Genomic DNA, 21,248 nt, shown 5'->3' with positions numbered 1-21,248 from the left:
GCGACCATGACTGATGAACATGGGAGAAATGTGTATATTCCCGCGCATCTGGGTGTAGACTCCTCCACGCATCTATTAGGGCCGTGTGTCTTAAAAAGTCGGGCAAGATCTTATCTCTATTTCTCTGCGAACTAGTCCCTGCGCTCCTATCCTCCTTTGAAGATCTTACAGTGTTAAGGTCTCCCCCTAGATTCAAAAACCTAGTGCGATCCTGCTGGAGTTGGGATTCCAAATGACCAAAAAAAACAGTGTTAACCGTATTTGGGCCATACACATTATGAATACTGACGGTTTCCCCTGCATGCTCCATCACTAGATGGATCCAACGGCCCTCGTCATCCCGCTCCTGGGACACCAGTGTAAACACAAAATTTTTATTTACCAAAATTATAACTCCCGCCTTACCCTCCCTTGCCGACGAGCCAAAAACCTGACCCACCCAGAATTTTTGCAAATACTTAAACTCCGGCTCGGTAAGGTGAGTTTCCTGCAATAGGGCCACATCTGGGTGCAATCTTTTCATGTGTCGTAAAAGTTTGGTCCGTTTCTGTGGGGATCTCAGCCCTTTAACGTTCCAAGAGACTATTTTCATGTTATTGGGCCATGTATAAGATGAGCTAAAGTGCCTAAAAGTCGTGCTAAGTTCGGGGAGTCAGATCAGTCTTTTTCCAAGAGCCATGCATAAACATTAACAACATAACCAAAACCCGGCTTATAAGCCAGAACCAACAAGGCCAACCGGCCCTTATCTAACAAAACCCTCAAATCACCTGCGGCAAGGGTTAGCAGCCCCTTCATACCCACTGGTGTACGTGACTTCACTTTTTTCTGTTATGTCAGAACACGCCCCTCCCTCCCCCTCCCCCCCAGCCTGCACATATAACTCCTTCCCTGAGGAAGTAACACCTGCCCTTGCCCCCTCAATACCTCTTTGTCGCCTGTGCACACTCTTATACATTTACATATCATCAATTTTAACATCCTAGCGTCCATTTGGATTATATCTTCATGACTTTTATGCAAACAGACTTAAAATCACATATCCACATGAATCTTGCTTTGCCTCAAGGTTTCCCTACCTTCTTTTCCCATATCTTCTATCACAATTTCCCCCAATCTGCCATCTGTGACAGATAAAGCTAATCCCTTGCGTGGGGGAGGCATTGTCTCATTCCCGGTCAATCCCACCCACAAAGAAAAATCTCAGAGCCTGATCTAACTCCCTCACTAATCTCCTGTAGTGAAAATGTAGGGAAATACCAGAGTGCATACATTTCAACCTTATAACATTATAACCATAGGCCAGCTGTTGACCGGTACAGAGTGCCGTATACTACCGCCAAATATCTCCCTCAAGACTTTCAAATTATCTGTAAACTTATCTGTATCTGGTCGGAATCTGCAATTGGTCTACAGCGTCCACAAAATCATCATCACATCAGCTGAAATAACATGTGCTGAAAAGATCTTCGTCCGTCAATCAGGAGACGTGGATTGGGTGCGGTCCCGCGTACGCCTCTGCAGTTTCGGAGAATCCCCTCCATTTCCGGCTCGACCCCCCCGGGATCTTCCAGGTGTGGGCATTAAAGCTTCTGCCCAGGTTCGCTCCATATTTAGTCGGTTCCGTTTGGCTTCTCTTGACATGCGATTCGGACTGTGTACTGGACTGTGACTCTCCTCTTGCTGTGATCTGCGCCTACAAAGCTCCGTAAGTGCGTCCTCCGCTTCCTGTGGCGTGGTGAAAACCGTTCTCTTGAAACACCCGCAAGATGGCTGGGTACTGCAGGTTAAAACGTATTTTCGCTTGGAACAACGCGGTGCAGATCTTGCTGAAAGCCCGCCTTCGTTTTGCAACCTCCGCCGAGAAATCCTCAAAAAGTAGCACTTTCATGCCCAGTATTTCCAAGGGACGCGATCTGCTGCGGAATGCTTTCATAAGTGCCACCTTATCATTGTAATCCAACAGCTTAAAGATTACTTGTCTGGGACGAAGCGAACTGTGGCCGTCTGTTGCTGGGAGGTTTCTGGGGTCCGGCCCCACTCTGTGCGCCCTTTCCACCCGGCAGGGACGGGGAAGACCTAAAGCTTCTGGCAATGTCCTCTCACACACTCGCTGCAAATCAGAAGATATCACCGCTTCTTTCAGTCCCACCAGTCGCAGGTTGCTCCTCCTGGAGCGGTTTTCCAGATCCTCCACCTTGTCCCCCAACTGCGTAGTAACAGACAGCACCCCTCTGAGTTTGGATTGCAGACGCTCATTTTCATCCTCCAGCAGCGTCATACGCTGCTCTAACTCATCAGTGACTTGTGCCAGCTCCGCATGCACGCGGTTTAGGGAATCTTGCACCGTTTTTTCCAGCGCCTTTTGCAGGTCTGGCGCTATCTGTTTGGCTACTTCTCGAGCCAGGGCTACATAATCAATAGCTGCAGGAAGAGCGGACATTATGTGCTCTGTCGGGCTTGAAAGCTGGGACTGATGGTGCTGCAGCTCGTCTTCCTGTGTGTATAGCAGGGTCGCAGTGGCGGGAAGGCCGCCATCTTACCTCCCTTTACCACGGCCGCGGCTGAGTCTTCCATGGCTGGCTTCTGCGCGCTTCTGAGGAGGTACCTGTCCATACAGGCACCACCTGTGATGATTCCGTGTGCAGGGCTGGTGACTTCACCGCTGATTGTCGCCGCCGAAGCGACTATTGCAAGCAGATAGGCTGGACGGGAGCGGGAGCTCAGTCACTCGCGTCCTGCATCCCCAGCGCCGGAACCGGAAGTCACCTCCCCACAGCATCTTGATGGTAATTAGAACTAGGCTTTCACTTGGCCATTCAAGAATCCTCCATTTCTTTTATTTGTTTTGGCCATTCCGTGGTGGGTTTACTGGTATTTCCATGTTTCAAAGGGAAAATGGTCAAACTATTAGATGTTAATCATTCCACTGTCCAGAAAACCATCTACATGTGGAGATTTTAGACAACGCCCTTTCCTGAATCATAGACATCCATAACCTTTCTGAAGGCCTCAGAGCGCTCTGGATCTCGGAATGGTAATACCCCACATTTCACTAACAGAGGGAAACTAAACGTCAGGGGTTTAAATGAGACACGTTCCTCCTGGTTCCTGTCTAAGGCTGGAATTACACATGCAGTTTTTTTTAGGCAAATCTAAGAGTGTATTAAAAAGAATTGGAAAATATAAATGATGGACTTACACTAGTCTTTCCGGCTGGATCCACTTCTGGCTTTGAGGTGGTGTTTTTCATTCGATTTTCTGAGGCAAACTGCATGTTATTCCAGTTGACAAATAGCAGTTTTGTTTCAGAAAGGTCTGCGGCTATTCCACTCATCTGAATGGTGATTTCAGAATCCATGTGCGTGCTGCAGAAACAACTCCACTCAGATGTATGGAACTATTTACAGTTTCAGAAAATTTATGCTACAAATCTGTCGCAAATCTAAAATCTACCCTGAGGCCGGATTCGCACGAGCATGTGCGTTTTACGCACGCAAAAATTGTGGCGTTTTGCATGCGCAAAAGGCACTTAACAGCTCCGTGTGTCATCAGCATATGGTGCGCGGCTGCGTGCTTTTCGCGCAGCCGCCATCATTATGACACTCGGTTTGGATGTTTGTAAACAGAAAAGCACGTGGTGCTTTTCTGTTTTCATTTATCCTTTTCACTGCTGTTGCGCGAATCACGCGCGTCCCACAGAAGTGCTTCCGTGTGGTGCGCGTGATTTTCACACACCCATTGACTTCAATGGGTGCGTGATGCGCGAAATACGCACAAAAAACGGACATGTTGTGACTTTTACGCAGCGGACTCACGCTGCGTAAAAATCACGCAACTGTCTGCACGGCCCCATAGACCAATATAGGTCCGTGCGACGCGCGTGAAAATCACGCGCGTTGCACGGACTTATGTCACGTTTGTCTGAATTAGCCCTGAGGGTAAGAACAGACGGAACAGCAACCACAACCACATAGATGACAAATGGACACACGATTGAGCAGGTAAATATTGAGGTATTACAAAAAAAACGATGTGGCCATTCCCCTCCACATGTGGGCGTGATTTTGGGCACCAACCTTGATTCTAATTCAGTGATAAATGCACTTATGACATTTCCTTTCATGAAAATAAATTGGTGAATATTTATTTTATTCAATTAGAAAGTTACTTTGTTAGTGTTTATTTTTCTTCAATTCGATCACCTTCAGCTTTTTATACTGTTTTAATTAAAGTCACATACAAAAATGTTCATATATGTTAAAAACAAAACGCTTACATTGTCCTTACTGCCACTCTGGATTCTCCTGCAGTGCGGGGGAATCTAAGAATACAGTAATAAGACGCGAGGTTCATGGTGACAATTCAGCTTCTCTGCTTTGTAAGTAAACCAGGCTCTTCTTTTCTTCCTTATATCCACAATACTTTTCCTACATAGATTCCGGTCACAGTTGACCTCAGGTATATATAATTTGGGTGTTTAGCAGATTCCACCCAAAAAAAAAATAAACAAACACTCTTAGGCCGGATTTACACGAGCGTGTGCGTTTTGCACGCGCAAAATGTACTTAACAGCTCTGTGTGTCATCACCATATGATGCGCGGCTGCGTGGTTTTCGCGCAGCCGTTATCATTATGACACTCTGTTTGTATGTTTGTAGCACGTGGTGCTTTTCTGTTTTCATTCATAGTTTTACTGCTGTTGCGCGAATCACGCGCGTCACACGGAAGTGCTTCCGTGTGCTGCGCGTGATTTTCACGCACCCATTGACTTCAATGGGTGCGTGATGCGTGAACAATGCACAAATATAGGACATGTCGTGTGTTTCACGCAGCGGACACAGGTTGCGTGAAAATTACTGACTGTCTGCATGGCCCCATAGACTAAGATAGATCCGTGCGAGGCATGTGAAAATCACGCGCGTTGCACGGACGTATTACACGTTCGTCTAAATAAGCCCTAAGGCTATGTTCTCACAGAGTTTTTGGGCGAGTTTTTAGACGCGGAAACCGCGCCGCAAAAACGGCCCTAAAATGCCTCCCATTGAAGGAACATGCCCTATCTTTGCGCGGTTACGCCTCTGACCTCCCATTGACTTCAATGGGAGGCAGAGAAAGCGTATTTCATTGCGTTTTATGCCGGCGGCGGTCAATGGCTATGGGCGAAAAAAGCCGCAAAAATCGGCGTGCAGGGAGAGGAAATTCTGCCTCAAACTTCCAAATGGAATTTTGAGGCAGAAATTCCACCTGCAAAAAAACTCAGTGTGAACATAGCCTTATTGGCTGTTTAACCCGTTAGTGACCGCCAATACGCCTTTTCACGATCCCTGCTCTAACGGGTGAGATCGATATCAGTATCGATCTCACCCGTTTAACCCCTCAGATGCGCCACTCAATAGCGAGCATCGTATCTGAGTGGTTTTGGAGAGAGGACTGCCTGTAGTGTATGCCTGTTAGGTAATGCCAGAGGCATGGCCTTGCAGATGCCTGTCCGTTTTACACGGACAGGCATAATACACTGCATTACAGAAGTATTGCAGTGTATTATAAAAGCGATTGGAGGATAGCTTCGTTAAGTCCCCTAGTTGGACTAGTAAAGAAGTAAAAAAAGTTTAATAAGGTTCATAAAAAAACATACGTGAAAAAAAACATTAAACCCACTTTTTCCCCTTACAAAATGCTTTATTATTAAAAAATAAATGAATTGAAAAAGTTACACATATTTGGTATTGCCGTGTCCGTAACTACCCCAACAATAAAGTCATTACATTATTTAACTCGCACGGTGAACGGCATAAAAAAAAAAAGTAAAAACATGCAAAAAAATATAAAAATAAAGGTTTTCTGTGAATCCTGCCTTAACCCCTTCCCGCTCCTGGACGTACTATTAGGTCATGGCAGCTGTATCGTTCGCGCTCCATGACCTAATAGTACGTCGTCTCGGGAGTAACGGCTGTTTCGGCCGCCCTCCCGACATACAGGAGCTGTGACAGCTGCTTTCTCGTACAGCAGCTGTCACAGCTCCTATAGCGGTGACCGATCGCTGTGTCCCCGCTTATTAACCCCTTAAAAGCCGCGTTCTATAGAGATCGCGGCTTTTTAGGGGTTAAGCTGCCATCGCCGGCCTGCTACACGATAGCGGGCGGCGATGGTGACTATGGCAACCGGACACCAAACAATGGCGTCCGGCTATTCCATGTAGTGCAGTGTATTAGAATAGCGATCAGGGCCTCCTGCCCTCAAGTCCCCTAATGGGACAAAGTAATAAAGTAAAAAAAAAGTAAAAACAAGATGTGTAAAAATAAGAACATAAAAGTTTTAAAAGTATTAAAAGTAAAAATCCCCCTTTTTACCTCATCAGTCATTTATTATTAATAAAAATATATAAACAAACAAATAAACTATACATAATTGGTATCGCCGTGTCCATTACGGCCTGAACTACAAAATTATTTCGTTATTTATCCCGCACGGTGAACGCCGTAAAAGAAAATAATAAACCGTACCACAATCACAATTGTTTGGTCCCTTCACCTCCCAAAAAATGGAATAAAAAGAGATCAAAAAGTCGCATGTAACTAAAAATTGTACTGATCAAAACTACAGTTCGTTACGCAAAAAATAAGTCCTCGCACGGCTTTATTGATTGAAAAATAAAAAAGTTTTGGTGCTTAGAATATGGTAACACAAAAAGTTAATGATTTTTTACAAAACTTATTTTATTGTGCAAACGCCATGACATAAAAAAAACTATAAACATCTGGTATCCCCGTAATCGTATCGCCCCGCAGAATAAAGTGAATATGTCATTAACCCCTTAAGGACGCAGCCTAGTTTTGGCCTTAAGGCTCAGAGCCCATTTTTCAAATCTGACATATTTCACTTTATGTGGTAATAACGTCGGAATGCTTAAACCTACCCAAGCGATTCTGAGATTGTTTTCTCGTGACACATTGGGCTTCATGTTCGTGGTAAAATTTGGTCGATATATTCAGTGTTTATTGGTGAAAAATTGCAAAATTTAGAGAAAATTTTGAAAAAATTGCATTTTTCAGAATTTAAATGCATCTGCTTGTAAAACAGACGGTTATACCACCCCAAATAGTTACTAGTTCACATTTCCCATATGTCTACTTTAGATTGGCATCGTTTTTTGAACATTCTTTTATTTTTCTTGGACGTTACAAGGCTTAGAACATAAACAGCAATTTCTCATATTTTTAAGAAAATTTCAAAAGCCTTTTTTTTAAGGTACCTCTTGAGTTCTGAAGTGGCTTTGTGGGGCCTATGTATTAGAAACCCTGATAAAACACCCCATTTTAAAAACTAGACCCCTCAAAGTATTCAAAACAGCAGTTAGAAAGTTTTTTAACCCTTCAGGCATTTCACAGGAATTAAAGCAACGTGGAGGTGAAATTTGCAAATTTCATTTTTCTTGCTGAATTTCAATTTTATTCATTTTTTTTTCTGTAACAAAGAAGGTTTTACCAGAGAAACACTACTATATATGTATTGTCCAGATTCTGCCGTTTTTAGAAATGTCCCACATGTGGCCCTACTGCGCTCGTGGACTAAAAGACAAGCCCTAGAAGCAAAGAAGCACCTAGTGCATTTTGAGTCCTCTTTTTTATTAGAATATATTTTAGGCAGCATGCCAGGTTTGAAGAGGTGTTGAGGTGTCAAAACAGTAGGAATCCCCCAATAGTGACCCCATTTTGTAAACTACACCCCTCAAGGAATTCATTTAGGGTTGTTGTTACCATTTTGACCGCACATTTTTTTCACAGCACGTATTTGAATTGGGCTCTGAAATGAAAAAAATGACATTTTTTCCAATAAAATGTCATTTGTGATCAAAATTTCTTATTTTCACAGGGAACAAAATACCCCATTTTGTTGCCCAATTTGTCCTTAGTGTGGCAGTACCCCATTTGTGGTGATAAACTGCCGTTTGGGCCCATGGGAGGGCTCAGAAGGAAAGGAGCGCTATATGTTTGTTGGAGTCCAGATTTTGTTGGATTGGTTTTCGGGTGCCATGTCGCATTTGCAGAGCCTCAGAGGTATCAAAGCAATGGAAACCCACCAAAAGTGACCCCATTTTGGAAACTACACCCCTCAAGGAATTCATTTATGGTTGTTGTTAGCATTTTGACCGCACAGTTTTTTCACAGCACCTATTTCAATTGGGCTGTGACATTAAAAAAATGTCATTTTTTCCAATAAGATGTAATTTTTTACCAAAATTTCTTATTTTCACAGGGAACAAAATACTCAATTTTGTTGCCCAATTTCTCCTGAGTGCATCAATACCCCATTTGTGGCAATAAACTGCCGTTTGGGCCCATAGGAGGCCTCAGAAGGGAAGGAGCGCTGTGTGTTCTTTGGAGTACAGATTTTGCTGGTTTGGTTTTCGTGTGCCATGTCGCATTTGCAGAGCCCCAGAGGTATCAAAGCAATGGAAACCCACCAGAAGTGACCCCATTTTGGAAACTACACCCCTCAAGGAATTCATTTATGGGTAATGTGACCATTTAGACACCATAGTTTCTTCACAGAACTTATTTGAATTGGGCTGGGAATTTAAAAAAAATATATTTTTTCCAATAATATGTCATTTTAGCTCAAAAATTCTTATTTTCACAAGAAATAAAATACTCAATTTTGTTGCCCAATTTGTCCTGAGTGCGGCAATACCCCATTTGTGGTGATAAACTGCCGTTTGGGCCCATGGGAGGGCTCAGAAGGGAAGGACCGCTGTGTGTTCTTTGGAGTACAGATTTTGTTGGATTGGTTTTCGTGTGCCATGTCACATTTGCAGAGCCCCAGAGGTATCAAAGCAATGGAAACCCACCAGAAGTGACCCCATTTTGGAAACTACACCCCTCAAGGAATTCATTTATGGGTAATGTGACCATTTAGACCCCATAGTTTCTTCACAGAACTTATTTGAATTGGTCTGGGAATGAAAACAAAATTATTTTTGTCAAATAATATGTAGTTTTGGCTGAAAATTTCTTATTTTCACAAGAAACAAAATACCCCATTCTGTTGCGCAATTTGTTCTGAGTGCCGCAATACCCCATTTGTTGTGATAAACTGCCGTTTGGGCCCATGGGAGGGCTCAGAAGGAAAGGACCACCATTTGGCCTACTCGGGATTTTCTAGTGCGAAGTCATGTATGCAGAAGCCCCTGAGGTACCAGTACAGTTGAAACCCGCAAGAAGTGACCCCGTTTTAAAAACTACACCCTTAAGGCATTCATCTAGAGGTGTAGTGGCCATTTTGACCGGAGACCTACACCCCATAAACTGTAATGTGGGTTCTCCCGGGTATGGCAATACCCTACATGTGGCTGTTATCAGCTGCCTGGACACACAGCAGGGCCCAGAGGGGAAAGACTAGGGGGGATAAGCTGTGCGGAGTGCATCAGGGTAAGTAAAATTGGGGTAAATTATAAACCAAGGGATGTATGATAAATTTTAAAACACTTTCATACAGAGCTCTGGTTATTCGGGACACGTGTCACATTGATATATTGTGTCCTCCCTTATCCCCCTCTTATAGCAGACTTTGCACCTCTTTTGACTTTTTCCCTTCTTGCCAGTTTGGGGAACTTCCCCTGGAAAGTGTTGCCCTGGTACGATGCGTGTGGGCTCGCTTCCAGAAGTACTGGGTGCCCCCCCTTCTTGGTCCCTAAAGATTAGGTTCTTGATAATCACCTCTTGAAATTCCAGGAAAGTTCCCGTCTGGCCTGCACATCGACGTAGCACGTACGCATTGTACAAAGCCATCTATATGATGTTCCCGGCCAGCTTCTTATACCACACCGCATGGCGCTGTAGGGCTTCAGGGCTTGATCTTACAAGTCCATCCCTCCCATGTACCTATTGTAGTCCAGGATGCAGTCTGGTTTGGGGGTGGCCTTTCCTTCATATATCCTAAACCTGTAGGTATACCCTGATGCACTCTCACAGCTTATACATCTTCACGCCATACCTTGCCCTCTTACCCGGCAGGTACTCGCGGAATTGAACCCTGCCTTTAAAATGTACCAGGGACTCATCAATAGAAATACACTTCTCGGGGGTGTATGCTTGGGAAAACCGGGCACTGGAACGGTCTAATAAGGGTCTCCGTTTAGACAAACGGTCAAAACTGGGGTCATCTCGGGGTGGGCACGGCTCATTATCAGTATAATGTAAGAAGCGAAGTATTGCCTCATTTATTTATTTTTTTAGGTTCCAGTTCAGTTCTGAAGTTGCTTTGAGGGGCCCATATATTAGAAACCCCTATCAAATACCCCATTTTAGAAACTAGACCCCTCAAAGTATTCACAACAGCATGTAGAAAGTTTATGAACCCTTTAGGTGTTTCACAGAAATTTAGAGCAAAGTAGAGGAATCCATTGTAGTTTTCTTGGGGTGCATGCGGCTTTTTGATCAGTTTTTATTCTATTTTTAGGTGGCGTGGTGACTAAAAAACAGCAATTCTACTATTGTTTTTTTATTCTGTGTTTCAGTGCCCGGTTTTCGCAAGCATACACCCCCGAGAAGTGTATTTCTATTGATGAGTCCTTGGTACATTTTAAAGGGAGGGTTAAATTCCGCGAGTACCTGCCGGGTAAGATGGCAAGGTATGGCGTGAAGATGTATAAGCTGTGCGAGAGTGCATCAGGGTATACCTACAGATTTAAGATATATGAAGGAAAGGCCACCCCCAAACCAGACTGCATCCTGGACTACAATAGGTGCATGGGAGGGATGGACTTGTCAGATCACGTCCTGAAGCCCTACAGCACCATGCGGTGTGGTATAAGAAGCTGGCCGTGCACATCATACAGATGGCATTGTACAATGCGTACGTGCTACATCGATGTGCAGGCCAGAGGGGAACTTTCCTGGAATTTCAATAGGTGGTTATCAAGAACCTAATCTTTAGGGACCAAGAAGGGGGGGCACCCAGTACTTCTGGAAGCGAGGCCACACGCATCGTACCAGGCCAACACTTTCCTGGAGAAGTTCCCCAAACAGGCAAGAAGGCAAAAGGCAAAAGAGGTGCAAAGTCTGCTATAAGAGGGCGATAAGGGATGACACAATATATCAATGTGACACGTGTCCCGAATAACCAGAGCTCTGTATGAAAGAGTGTTTTAAAATGTATCATACATACCTTGGTTTATAATTTACCCCAATTTTACTTACCCTGATGCACTCCGCACAGCTTATCCCCCCTCGTCTTTCCCCTCTGAGCCCTGCTGTGTGTCCAGGCAGCTGATAACATCCACATGTAGGGTATTGCCGTACCCGTGAGAACCAACATTACAGTTTATGGGGTGTAGGTCTCCGGTCAAAATGCTCACTACACCTCTAGATGAATGCCTTAAGGGTGTAGTTTTTAAAACGGGGTCACTTCTTGCGGGTTTCAACTGTACTGGTACCTCAGGGGCTTCTGCATACATGACTTCGCACCAGAAAATCCCCAGTAGGCCAAATGGTGGTCCTTTCCTTCTGAGCCCTCCCATGGGCCCAAATGGCAGTTTATCACCACAAATGGGGTATTGCTGCACTCAGGAGAAATTGGGCAACAAAATGGGGTATTTTGTTCCCTGTGAAAATAAGAAATTTGATCACAAATGACATTTTATTGGAAAAAATTACTTTTTTTTTATTTCACAGCCCAATTCAAATACGTGCTGTAAAAAAACTGTGCGGTCAAAATGGTAACAACAACCATAAATTAATTCCTTGAGTGGTGTAGTTTCCAAAAAGGTGTCACTATTGGGGGATTCCTACTGTTTTCGAACCCCAACACCTTTCCAAACCTGGCATGCTGCCTAAAATATATTCTAATAAAAAAGAGGCCTCAAAATGCACTAGGTGCTTCTTTGCTTCTAGGGCTTGTGTTTTATTCCACGAGCGCACTAGAGCCACATGTGGGACATTTCTAAAAACTGCAGAATCTGGACAATACATATTTGGTGGTGTTTCTCTGGTAAAACCTTCTGTGTTACAGAAAAAAATGTGAATAAAATTGAAATTTAGCAAGAAAAATTAAATTTGCAAAATTTCACCTCCACTTTGCTTTAATTCCTGAGAAATGCCTGAAGGGTTAAAAAACTTTCTAAATGCTGTTTTGAATACTTTGAGGGGTCTAGTTTTTAAAATGGGGTGTTTTATCAGGGTTTCTAATACATAGGCCCCTCAAAGCCACTTCAGAACTCAAGAGGTACCTTAAAAAAAAGGCTTTTGAAATTTTCTTAAACATATGAGAAATTGCTGTTTGTGTTCTAAGCCAGGGGTCTCAAACTCGGCCGGGTTAGTGGGCCGCATATAGAAAAAATGGGAAGTTGACGGGCCGCATTACTTTCAAATTTGATACAATACAAAATTATTGTTAATCAATTAGTTATTTGAACTACTATAACACTATATTACTAGAATAATAATACTACATTACTATAATAATAGCGCTAGGTTTAAAATTTGACATTTTCTCCACGTGCTTATTTCAGTGCCCTCTGTAGATAAGGCCACAGTGCCCTCTGTAGATAAGGCCACGGTGCCCTCTGTAGATAAGGCCACGGTGCCCTCTGTAGATAAGGCCACGGTGCCCTCTGTAGATAAGGCCACGGTGCCCTCTGTAGATAAGGCCACGGTGCCCTCTGTAGATAAGGCCACAGTGGCCTCTGTAGATAAGGCCACAGTGCCCTCTGTAGATAATGCAACACACCCCTAGATAATGCCAGTGTCCTCTTCAGATACTGTCACACACCCACTTGTAGATAACGCCACAGTGCCCTCTGTAGAGGCTGCCACAGTGCCCTCTGTAGAGGCTGCCACAGTGCCCTCTGTAGAGGCTTCCCCAGAGTCCCAGAGCAGAGCCGATAATAGCGCTCTGCCCGGGACTCCGCTCTGGGGAAGACCCTGACACACTGTCCATATATGGACAGCGATGTCAGGGAATTCCACAGAGTCCCGGAGCAGAGCTGACACCAGCGCTCTGCTCGGGACTCCGGCTCTGGGGAAGCCCCAGACATCGCTGTTCATATGTGGACAGCGATGTCAGGGAATTCCACAGAGTCCAGGAGCAGAGCCGACACCAGCGCTCTGCTCCGCTCTGGGCAAGACCCTGACACACTGTCCATATATGGGCAACAATGTCAGGGAATTCCACAGAGTCCCGGAGCAGAGCCGATAATAGCGCTCTGCCCGGGACTCCGCTCTGGGGAAGACCCTGACACACTGTCCATATATGGACAGCGATGTCAGGGAATTCCACAGAGTCCCGGAGCAGAGCTGACACCAGCGCTCTGCTCGGGACTCCGGCTCTGGGGAAGCCCCAGACATCGCTGTTCATATGTGGACAGCGATGTCAGGGAATTCCACAGAGTCCCGGAGCAGAGCCGACACCAGCGCCCTGCTCGGGACTCCGGCTCAGGGGAAGCCCCAGACATCGCTGTTCATATGTGGACAGTGATGTCAGGGAATTCCAGAGTCTCGGAGCAGAGCCGATACTACCGGCTCTGTGTCCCGCGGGCCGCAGATGACAGCCCCAGGGGCCGCATGCGGCCCGCGGGCCGCGTGCTTGAGACCCATGTTCTAAGCCTTGTAACGTCCAAGAAAAATAAAAGAATGTTCAAAAAACGATGCCAATCTAAAGTAGACATATGGGAACTAGAAACTATTTTGGTATAACCGTCTGTTTTACAAGCAGATGCATTTAAATTCTGAAAAATTCTATTTTTTCAAAATGTTCTCTAAATTTTGCAATTTTTCACCAATAAACACTGAATATATCGACCAAATTTTACCATGGACATGAAGCCCAATGTGTCATGAGAAAACAATCTCAGAATCGCTTGGATAGGTTTAAGCATTCCGACGTTATTACCACATAAAGTGAAATATGTCCGATTTGAAAAATGGGCTCTGAGCCTTAAGGCCAAAACTAGGCTGCGCCCTTAAGGGGTTAAAAAATGTTGATAAAAAGTGATAAAAAGTTGCATGTACTCCAAAATTGTAACAATAAAAACTACACGTCGTCCCGCAAAAAAAGCCCTCATACAACGGCATAGGCGGAAAAATAAAAAAGTTATGACTCTTCAAATATGGAGACACAAAAACAATTTTTTTTTTTTAAAAGAAAAGTGTTTTTACTGTGTAAAAGTAGTAAAACATACAAAATCTATATCAATTTGGTATTTTTGCAATCGTAACAACCCGCTGAATAAAGTTATTGTGTTATTTATACCACACGGTAAACGGTGTAAATCTAGGCCGCAAAAAAGTGTGGCGAAAATGCAATCTTTTTTCTATTCCCCCCCAATTTTTTTTTATAAAAGTTAACCAATGAATTCTATTTATCCCAAAATGGTGCGGTTACAAAATAGAACTTGTCCCACAAAAAACAAGATCTTATACAGCTATAGCTTGGTCATTAAGGCCTAAAATAGGCTGGTCTTTAAGTGGTCAAAGTTTGTCAATAATCTGATGTGTTTAAAGGAAGGGTGTAGCGAAAAAATAATTTTTTTATATCAATTTGCTTTTAGTGTTTTATTTAAAAAATATATATTTGGAGGCGTGGCTTGGACATGGCACTGACCAGACGTGCTTCTTGAGAGCTCCGTTCCTGCACTTCCCTAACCCGATCATAAGCACATTAATACGCAACATTTTATCAACCTAATGGTCAGGAAATCCAAGGCCTCCACGGGGACTCCTTACTGTACACGGCAGATGTCTTCAGCCGGCTCCATCCAGCGATTCCTAACCGACGCTGCTGGACCATCATCTAAGATGGCGCCGCTGGAGGGGAAACGAGATGGCGCCGGGACTTCGCTTCCAGAGGGGCTGTCATCTGCGGCCGGCGCTGCTGCATCAGGTACCGCTTATACCTTCCCCTCGATCTCGGGTTCTCAGGGGCAGTTTCCCTCCCTGCTGAATGGGATGGAGCCGAGCTCTTTGGGGCTGTGATGGCGCTGCCTGCGCGGGACTGCTCGCCACGTGGTGCCTGTCATGGCGGCCGGGTTTCTCCCTTATCTTCCCCTCATGTGCTTGGGCCTGCATTGCTGCCTTCTACCGCTCCCAGAGATTTGGCTGCTCATCCCTCCTCTCACATAGGGGGTTCTGCTGTCCTAGGGGATGATTTACAGGGCTTGAGACAACAATTATCAGCATTGCCCACTAAACAGGACATGGAGCGTTATGTAAACCGTCTTGAGACGACGTATAAATCAGAGATACAATCTCTTACCACCAATCTATCTCAATTGTCCGATCAAGTACAGCGGATGGAAAGCGATGTTTCCGTTATTACACAGCAACAAGTCTCTCATGCCGACCGATTGGATCAACACTCTCATCAGATTCACGCATTATTTAACCTTGCTGAGGATCACGAGAATCGGAATCGCCGTTATACTCGGCTTCGGGGCATCCCTGAGGATATCTCTCCGGGTCAACTCATCCCTGCTTTACAGTCTCTGTTTAATACATTATTAGGGTGCCCTGCTGATGATCCTCTGGAGCTGGATAGAGCTCACAGGACTCTAGGCCCGCTTAACCCGGATCCTGATAGGCCTAGAGATGTGCTATGCCGTGTCCATTTCTTTTCTCTTAAGGAGCAGATCATGAGGAAGGCCCGAGATAAAGGCGAGGTTTTATTACAGGGAGTCAAGATCCAGCTGCTATCTGATTTGTCCAGAATGACTCTGGACAAGCGCAGAGTGCTACGTCCTTTGCTGGATGTCTTGAGAGAACATGAGATCTCCTATTCCTAGGGTCACCCCTTTCAGCTGCAGGTTCACAGGGACGGGGCACTGCTGAGTGTTCGTGACCTGGGGGATGTTCCGGATTTCTGCGCTGCTCTCCGTTTGCCTAGAGTTTCTCTCCCTGATTGGCCTTATGTTCCCATCCCGCCGCCGCGTCCACGATCACGCAGGCGAGGTCGTTCTCCTGCTTCTCCTATGAGGCGTCATGATGGTCGTCCTGCGGAGCCGATGTGATGCCCTTTTAATGTCTCCAAATTGCAGCCTGCTGTCAGAGCTTAATTGCAATGGTTATTGTGTTTATCAGCTGAGGCAATTATATTTGGAGGTTCATGTGGACATGGCTGTGTGGGTCTGCATTATGTTCTAGGTGATTGCTGTTGGAGACCTGGTGGCTACTGATGTTGGTTGATTGCTGTTAATACGCCACAATCGTGAATGTTTATTTTTATTATTTTCTTTTATTGCTAACCTGTATGTACATTCATGCTGACAATGAATGTATTAAGGGGTCTTCTCTGCTGGGGTTTCTTTAGGTCCCTACTAACAATGTATACTCTTATTTAATTATTTTTGGGTATCATACTAAGTGCCTTGGTTTTCCTTTCTTTTCTGTTATATCGTTATTTGCTATATAAAATTTGCTGGGTTGGGGGGTGCGGGGCGCTGGCTAGACCTTGTCCTGACACTTCTCCTCTTAGGGACTCACTGGTTATATCTGGTGTATATTGGATTGTTTCTCCTTGATTAGATCAAGGAGTGGGTGCTTGTTTCACCCGCTTGTTTGTCCTTGTTGTCGTGTCTCCCTCCCTTGTCTGTCTTGTCCTTCTCTTCATTGTTGTAGCACATTTCTTGACTTGCTAGTCCTACGTGCGTTGGAGATGGCACAGTTGAAAGTCTGTACCTTTAATGCTAGAGGGCTTAATGTCCCGGAAAAACGCTTGCAGATATTGTACAACATGCACAAAGAGCGTGTAAATATCCTGTTTTTACAGGAGACTCATTTTCAGGTGGGCCACACTCCACAGTTTACAAATCGTTATTATCCAGTCTGGTTCCACAGTGCCAACCCGGAATCCAAGTCCAAGGGCGCTAGTATATGTATTCACAAGTCACTTTAACATAAACTGGTAGACGTCCTGGTTGACCCGGGCGGTCGGTATGTGTTTCTTAAACTGTCCATTTGGAATAAGCTGTTCACCTTGGCTAATGTGTACCTCCCCAATCAGGATCAGGCTCGGGTGTGCTGCGCGTATTTGCGGAAATTGGAGGAGTTCACGGAGGGAGTCTTGATTGTGGGCGGTGATTTTAACCTGACGTTCGATTCCAGACTTGACACCTCCTCGGGCAGGTCTGCTGTTCCGAAGTCCCACTTGGGAACCTTGAAAACTGTGATGCATTCCATGCAATTGATTGACGTGTGGAGGATTCTGCATCCTCAGGTAAGAGAATATACTTACTTCTCCCCGCTACATAATATGTACAGTCGGCTGGACGCCTTTCTTATTAGCCACCATTTGCTTACCTGGCATCCTACCTCTGAGGTGGGCCCTATGGTTTGGTCGGATCATGCCCCCGTATTTCTGACACTCACGTTTCCTAGCTCGGTACCCAATTTCCAATCTTGGAAACTTAACGATAATTTATTGCATGACTCAGTGTGTGTGTCAGCCCTTAAGGACTCGCTAACCGGCTTTTTTGAGGTGCATACACATGACACCACCCCATTACCATTACAGTGGGATGCGCTGAAGTGTGTAGTTAGGGGAGTTCTGATCCAACATGGGGCACGTTTGAAGCGGGAAAAAGGGGTAGCTATTGCGCGGCTCCTTACTCAGATACGGGACCTTGAATCCCGTCATAAGCGTGTTCTGTCCTCACAGATATTTGCGGAACTTACTACAGCGAGAGAATCCTTGCGTTCTCTGATAGACCAGTCACACGCTCGATTCAGGGACCGGATGCGAAAACATTCATACGAATTTGCAGACAAATGTGGTAGGTCTCTGGCACGGATACTACATCCTCGCACCCAGGCATCGTATATCCCTAAAATTACTTCTCCCTCGGGCGCTGAGGTTCATGATCCGGTGGGCATCACTGATTGCTTCAGACAGTATTACTCTGCATTATATAATCTTAAAGGCCATTTTCAGGATATGTAGTCGGATGCGTTGCGTGATAAAATAGACCGTTATGTGCACGACACTGCGTTGCCGTCACTGGGGGGCGGGGAGGCCTTGGGACTTGAGGAAGATTTTTGGGAAACGGAAGTGGAGCGTGCTATTGGAGACTCTCCCTTGGGCAAAAGTCCGGGACCCGATGAGTTTAATAATAAATTCTACAAGACATTTAAGGATCAATTGGCTCCATTCTTGACGAAAGTTTTTAATTCCGTGTCTTCCTCGTGTCCCTTTGCACCTCAGTCCCTTGAGGCCCATATTACCCTTTTACCAAAACCGGGCAAGGATCCGACGTCGTGCGCAAATTTCCGACCAATATCATTGATTAATGTAGACGTCAAGATTTTCGCGAAGTTGCTTGCCTCTCGACTCTCGCCTTTCTTACCTGACCTGGTCACAGATGACCAGGTGGGGTTTGTACGTGGTAGGGAAGCGCGGGACAACACTAACAAGACCCTTATTTTAACATCATACTGCCAATCCCATAAGATACCGATGTGTTTACTCTCGGTCGATGCTGAAAAAGCTTTTGACAGGGTACATTGGGTATTTCTCCACAGTGTCCTGACACAGATTGGCCTTGGCGCCACTATGGTGGATAGGATTATGGCATTATATCATGGGCCTACGGCCCGGGTTCGAGTTAATGGTTTGTTATCTGACTCTTTATCTATTACTAATGGCACGAGACAGGGGTGCCCACTCTCACCTTTACTCTATGTTTTGGTCATGGAACACCTGGCCGTGGCACTGCGGAGCAACCCTAATGTTAATGGCGTCTGTGTTGGCGCGGAACATCACAAACTGGCACTGTATGCCGATGATCTCCTTGTGTACATTACGACTCCCATGGTTTCCTTGCCATCTTTGACCGGGGAATTTGAGCGATTTGGTCATTTGAGTAATTTTAAAGTCAACCATTCTAAATTGGAGGCATTGAATATATCTCTCGATACTGCGCTAGCCACCCATCTCGCGCGGGTTTTCCCGTTCGAATCGAAATCTCTAAAATATTTGGGGGTGTATATCCCCACACAACGGTCAGATTTGTTTGCTTTGAATTATACACCCATTCTGCAGCGCACCTTGAAGGATTTAATGTCATATGGTGGGAACCGCATATCGTGGTTTGGGCGCATTAACGGGGTTAAAATGGACATTCTTCCCAAATTCCTATACATATTCCAAACCGTCCCTATCATAATTCCAACGAGCTTCTTCCAAACCTTACATAGGGCCATAACTAAATTTGTTTGGGGCTCCTTCTAAGCCTCGTGTTCGTTTTGCTGGCCTTAGTAGGCCGAAAGTGGAGGGGGGGGCAGGCTTGCCGGATTTTAAACGCTACCACCAAGCTGCGGTCCTCATGCGATTGGTAGACTGGTTCCGCTCAGGTGCGGGTAAGCAATGGGTGCGCATTGAGAAAGCTATGTCTCCCCTAGCACGGTCGTCTCTGCCTTGGTTGTCTGCTCTCCAGCGACCTTCATCTTCTCTGCCTTCCCTTACACGTCAGTTTCTTGTAGTCTGGGAGCGGATCATTGCTGCGTTGGACCTTGTTCACCGTCCAGGTCCTCTAACTCCTCTTTTTGATGACCCTTCCTTCCCTCCGGCGGTGGGTGTGGACACATTCCTGTTGGGAGAGACAGGACGGTGGTTTCTTGGCTATGACTCTTACACCTGAGGGTGCAATTTTGTCACAGACGGTTGTCTCTGAGGCCTGACTGGGGAGACGTTCAGTTTGGTGGTCCTATTTTCAGTTGCGCTCCTATCTTTCTTCCATGGGCGACCGTCTTGTATTGCTGCAGGATAACTCCTCTGGAGCACTACTTGTTGTTGACTGCTGCCCCCTCTGTGTTATCCTATTTACACGGGATCCTTCTAACTAAATATAATTACTCTCAGCTGACATTCACTACCGCATGGGATGAGGAGCTGGGGACTCGATACTCTGTTGAGGAGTGGGGCACATCTTTCTTCCTGGCAAATAAGTTACCGACCTCATGCTTCACCCAGGAAAAAAATTATAAGATTCTCACCAGATGGTACCGCTGTCCTTCTTTGCTGCATAGGATATTCCCTAATGTATCTGATGAGTGCTGGAGGTGTGGGGAGGCTCCTGGAACCATGCTGCACATTTGGTGGGACTATCCCAAGCTTCGTCCCTTTTGGGGAAAATTTTTTGATCTTGGTAACAAACTTTTTCATACTGAGGTTCAGACTTCGGCCTCCATTGGCTTACTTTCCATGGTTCCTGGATCACTCACACACCTCAAAAAGGGTGTCTTTCGGCATTTTTTGACCGCAGCAAAAACAGTGATCCCTCGTCATTGGAAGTCCAGCATTGTACCTTCTTTGAAGGAATGGGTAACGGAGGTGAACGGAATTATGAGGATGGAGGAGTTGATGTCTGCTGATTGGGGTAAATCTGAGCTCTTTGTCCGCACTTGGGCAGTGTGGTCTGGATTCCGGGGTGGTAATGATCTACCTCTCTGGCTAAATGGCCTCTTTTGAACGCCTATATAAGCCTACTTTTTGCGTGCTATGTCCGTATGTGTTTCCCCTTGTTGTCTTGTGTCTGTGTTAGTCTAAAGTATAGTGTGCACTTATATGCGACAATTCTTATCCAACTGTGGGGACTGGTTTCCCTAAATAATGCACTACTTCTGCTGCACTTATGATACTATTATTCTCATTGCATTCTTATTTAGCTTCTGCTTACTGATTAGGAGGCTACCTCCTACTGCTGTTTCTATGTATCTGTATATTGTATGCAATATTGAAGTAGTTATATTGCACTGCATGCGAATTTTGCAAATTTATGAAACAATGTGTATGCTGTTATGTTTTTTATATTTTCAAAATTAAAAATCCTTGATAAAGAAAAAAATTTTAAAAAAAATATTTATTTGTGTTTGACTTTTTTTTATTTTCTAACTTTTTCTTCTGTATGGGGGCTGCCATTTTTTTTTCATCTCTGTATGTGTCGATTAACGACACATACAGACATGGAATACGGCACATCCATCCCCATAGAGAATGCGAACGGGAGCCGTTTGCATTCACTATGGTGTACGCCGTCTGTGTGGGAAGGTCCAAATGGAAGGTCTTCGGCCGAGCGACATCCGGCGCCATTTTCTTGTGGACCGGAAGCCACGGCCGGACAGTAAGATTACTACTTCCGGTCGCGGCTTCCGGACATGTGTTCTGAAGCAAGCACTAGGAGCGGAGGGAGCAGATGTACCGGATTGAGCGGCGGCGGCAGAAGCAGGTAAGTTATGTCTGTGTATTCGCTCCAAAAATGG

Source organism: Rhinoderma darwinii, chromosome 1 (genome assembly GCF_050947455.1).
Source record: "Rhinoderma darwinii isolate aRhiDar2 chromosome 1, aRhiDar2.hap1, whole genome shotgun sequence".
NCBI classification, from domain to species: Eukaryota; Metazoa; Chordata; class Amphibia; order Anura; family Rhinodermatidae; genus Rhinoderma; species Rhinoderma darwinii.
The sequence above is the reverse complement of the archived record's forward strand: the minus strand, read 5'-3'. Positions refer to the sequence as shown.